This window comes from Mandrillus leucophaeus, unplaced genomic scaffold (assembly GCF_000951045.1).
Source record: "Mandrillus leucophaeus isolate KB7577 unplaced genomic scaffold, Mleu.le_1.0 Scaffold118, whole genome shotgun sequence".
Taxonomy (NCBI): domain Eukaryota; kingdom Metazoa; phylum Chordata; class Mammalia; order Primates; family Cercopithecidae; genus Mandrillus; species Mandrillus leucophaeus.
This window is the reverse complement of record NW_012100098.1, coordinates 1,308-6,292: the sequence shown is the minus strand read 5'-3', so window position 1 is coordinate 6,292 and position 4,985 is coordinate 1,308.

Genomic DNA, 4,985 nt, shown 5'->3' with positions numbered 1-4,985 from the left:
TTACGCCATTCTCCTGGCTCAGCCTCCCGAGTAGCTGGGACTACAGGCGCCCGCCACCTCGCCCGGCTAGTTTTTTGTATTTTTTAGTGGAGACGGGGTTTCACCGGGTTAGCCAGGATGGTCTCGATCTCCTGACCTAATGATCCACCCGTCTCGGCCTCCCAAAGTGCTGGGATTACAGGCTTGAGCCACCGCGCCCGGCCAACTGTAACATTTTAAATTCCGTTGTATGGAGCTGATCTTTAATAAAGCACAGTAAAAGGATATACAGACATTTTTATATTCTGGCACAATTATACAAATATGGAAAATAGTTCAATGTCACCAAATAATATCACGCAACTTCTAGTTCTTTCTTTTTTTTTTTTTCCGTTTTCTTTTTTTGGGATTGAGTCTTGCCTGTCTCCCAGGCTGGAGTGCAGTGGTATGATCTTGGCTCACTGCAACCTCTGCCTCCCGGGTTCAAGCAATTCTCCTGCCTCAGCCTCCCGAGTAGCTGGGATTACAGGCGCACGCCACCATGCCTACTGATTTTTTGTATTTTTTTTAGTAGAGGTGGGGTTTCATCATGTTGGCCAGGCAGGTCCCGAACTCCTGACTTCTTGATCCACCTGCCTTGGCTTCCCAAAGTGCTGGGATTACAGGCGTGAGCCACCGCACCTGGCCACTTCTAGTTCTTTTGGCATATATATGTGGGTTTATAAATTGTTTACTTTTGTTACCAAGTTCTCATTCCATTTAGACTGATTCTTACATAAGTGAGGGTAACAAATAGGCAACCATATTTCCTGCCTCTTGCAGTTTTGGTAAATCTGGGGGGAAAGTCTGCTTGAGTTCCCTGATTTTCTTACATTTCTGTGGTGAGTTTAGAAATACTACGTGTTGAGCTTTAACAAGACAGTAATTTTCTTAGTTAATTGAAATCTTAGAATTGAAAGTTAGAGCTGGAAGGGACTGAATTTACCCAGTACAACTGCCTTATTTTCTAGACGAGGAAATTGAGGTACAGGGAATCACTTAATGAGATAACAGACAGAGCTGGGGCTAGTTCTACTAGTCTAGGGTGTAACCTGTTTTAACTAGGGACTTGAAAAATTCTTTAGATTGTTAAAAATGTGTTCAAAAAGATGTTTTTGCTTTACGATTTAATGCTCTAGAACTGACAAGTGTTTTATAAACTAAACATTTATGGGAGTAGAAATGGGAAAAGTTTTATAAAAACTGAGCTCTACAGCATAGAAAATTAGACACTTCTGGGCAACCTACACCATCATGTTTGTTTTTTTTTTTTGTTTTTTTTGTTTTTTTGAGACGGAGTCTGGCTTTGTCGCACAGGCTGGAGTGCAGTGATGCAATCTCGGCTCACTGCAAGCTCCGCCTCCTGGGTTCACGCCATTCTCCTGCCTCAGCCTCCAAGTAGCTGGGACTACAGGCGCGCACCACCATGCCCGGCTAATTTTTTCTATTTTTAGTAGAGACGGGATTTCACTGTGTTCGCCAGGATGGTCTCGATCTCCTGACCTCATGATCTGCCCACCTCGGCCTCCCAAAGTGCTGGAATTACAGGCGTGAGCCACCGCGCCGGGCCTCATGTTTGTTTTCTATTTGCTCTTAGATTGAAGTACCCAGTTTTGCTTTTCTTCAAAGCAAAATGGATTATTCCTGTTAATAATTTGGATCCTTGCAATTCTTAAAGGCTTATAACTTAGGCTTTAGAGAAAAGATGTGATGCGTTCTCATAGATAAATCATGCTCTGGGGAAGTCTACCATTTAATATGTCATAGGCTAGTGCTACTTAATTACTGATGGTCTTTGAGCTGAAGAAAATGCATGTGTTTCTGTAAGGTAACAGGAGCTTGACATTCACTAATGAGATAATGAGGCATTGACAGGCTGTTTTGTGAGAGCTGAGATTGTTCGCTTCATTAATAGGGGTTTTTGAAGATCCAAATTTCCTCCTTTCTGGCTAATAATAATTGTGTAGTATTTCCCCTTTAGTTTATACGACTTTATCCTTCATGAAAGATAAAAAAATTACTTCCCAGAAGCTCACTGCTTTTTCAGCTTTTGCTTTCCTGCTATAAAGTATCTTGTTTTGGCCAGGCATGGTGGCTCATGCCTGTAATCCCGGCATTTTGGAAGGCCAAGGCGGGCAGATCTTTTGAGCCCAGGAGTTCAAGACCAGCCTGGGCAACATAGGGATTCCCCCATCTCTACAAAAGATACGAAAATTACCTGAGCATGGTAGCACACACCTATAGTCCCAGCTACTTGGGAGGCTGAGGTAGGAGGATCGCCTGAGCCCGGGACATTGTGGACACAGTGAGCCATGATCACGCCACAGCACTCCAGCTTGGGCGGTAGGGTGAGTCCCTGGCAAAAAAAAAAAAAAAAAAAAAAAAGTGTCTCATTTTACCCCCTTCTCTGATAGTTATTTTACTGCAAAATTTAACCTTTTTGCAATATGTTCAACTTCTTAATGGTATGATGTAGAAAGAACATTGGATGTGAAATGTTATATGATATGTGTATATATCACTGTACAAAATGAGATATATTACATGACTGTGGGAGATTGCAGCTTCCATGGTGTTTACTTAGTCTGTTTACATTTATTATTATTTTTTTAATGATTTTTTTCTTTTTTTTTTTTTTGGAGACGGAGTTTTGTTCTTATTGCCCAGGGTGGAGTCCCATGGCGTGGTCTCAGCTCACTGCAACCTCTGCCTCCTGGGTTCAAGCGATTCTCCTGCCTCAGCCTCCTGAGTAACACCCACCACCACACCTGGCTAATTTTTGTATTTTTAGTAGAGTTGTACCGTGTTGGCCAGGCTGGTCTTGAACTCCTGACCTCAAGTGATCTGCCTGCCTCTGCCTCCCAAAGTGCTGGGATTATAGGCATGAGCCTCTGTGCCCAGCTGCTGATTTTTGTATTTTTAGTAGAGACTGGGTTTCCCCATGTTGGCCAGGATGGTCTTGATCTCCTGGCCTCCCAAAATGCTGGGATTACAGGTATGAGCTTTTTTTTTTTTCTTGACACCCCTCTTTCTTTATCAGCAGCTTCTCCTTTCATTTTGTAGTCATATTCTTCCAGAGCTTTGTTTTATTTTATTTTATTTATTTATTTATTTTAAGATGGAGTCTTGCTTTGTCACCCAGGTTGGAGTGCAGTGGTGCAGTCTTGGCTCACTGCAGCCTCCATCTCCTGGGTTCATGCAGTTCTCCTGCCTCAGCCTCCCAAGTAGCTGGGATTACAGACATGCACCACCACGCCTGGCTAATTTTTGTATTTTTAGTAGAGACAGGGTTTCACCACATTGGTTAGGCTGGTCTTGAACTCCTGACCTCAAGTGATCCACCCACCTCAACCTCCCAAAGTGCTGAGATTACAGGTGTGAGCCACCATGCCCGGCCTATTTTATTTTATTTTTTATTTAAAGCCTCAGATGTTTTTCTTAGCCACTGCTGAATCCTGAAACTCTTGCCACAGGTTGAGGGGGAGTTGACTTTTAAAGATTAAGTTTGGATGACTACTTGTGAGTTCTGTCTAATAAAGAGTGCAGGACTGGGCTTTGGCAGGAGAATAGAACATATTTCCTTGATGGGTATAATTCACTCACGAACCAAATTTCAGGTACTAAAAATAACGATTTCACATCTGCTGGGTTTTATTGGGGTCAGGAAAATGTCTTCTCTTAGAAGTTAAGTTGAATGTGATACCAGGGTTGGTTTGCCAAGGGTGTTACTAAACTTGGGGTCAGATTGCTGAGATCTCATTTGTTAAAAAGTTGTGTTTTAGACCAGTAAATTTGGACATTAATGAAAAGTAGGTTTAGATGATTTAAATGTCTTACCAGTTATCATTTTTGTGCAAAAGGTCATATGAGAGAATTTTCTATTTTAAGATATTTTATCAAATATAATATTGAATGTTTCTGCATGTTTGTCTTTACCTAGTATTATACTTGTTTCTCTTTTTAATTTAACAATTTTATTTTCTTTCTTTTTTTTTTTTTTTTCTTTGAGACGGAGTCTCGCTCTGTCGCCCAGGCTGGAGTGCAGTGGCGCGATCTTGGCTCACTGCAACCTCCGCCTGCCGGGCTCACGCCATTCTCCTGCCTCCGCCTCCCGAGCAGCTGGGACTACAGGCGCCCTCCACCACACCCGACTAATTTTTTGTATTTTTAGTAGAGACGGGGTTTCACCGTGTTCGCCAGGATGGTCTCGATTTCCTGACCTTGTGATCTGCCCGCCTCGGCCTCCCAATGTGCTGGGATTACAGGCGTGAGCCACCGTGCACGGCCAAAAATTTTATTTTCTACAGATATCAGCACAGAAAGATATACTTGGTTCTTAGGGTGTTTGGTGCTTTTTAAATGGTTATTTCAGTTTAAGTAGGAAAGATCTCATTTAAAATCTAAGTGCTTTGAGGGGGCCGGGCGAGGTGGCTCACGCTTATAATCCCAGCAATTTTGGAGTCCAAGGCAGGCGAATTGTCTGAGCTCAGGAGTTCGTGACCAGCTTGGGCAACACAGTGAAACCCCGTCTCTACTAAAATACAAAAAATTAGCCGGGAATGTCAGTATGCGCCTGTAGTCCCAGCTAGTCGGGAGGCTGAGGCAGGAGAATTTCTTGAACCTGGGAGGCGGAGGTTGCCGTGAGCTGAGATCGCACCACTGCACTCCAGCCTGGGCAATAAAGCTAGATTCCGTCTCAAAAAAAAAAAAAAATCTAAGTGTTTGATTGATTTGAAAATCAGTGGAATATGAGAAGACAGTCTTCAGACCTTTTCCATGGCTCCTATTTATTCTTTCCAGTGGCTTTCTCTTTATGAATGACGTCATTGTTAAATCACGTTGCCTTGTGTAATGGGGCCATTTTAGTTCTTAATTAAATAACAAGAGTGCCTTCTGTTTCAGAAAAGTTTAGTATCTGTTATATCTCCCTTTCCCTTTGTTTCATTTTGTAAAGTAAACGTGCAGCT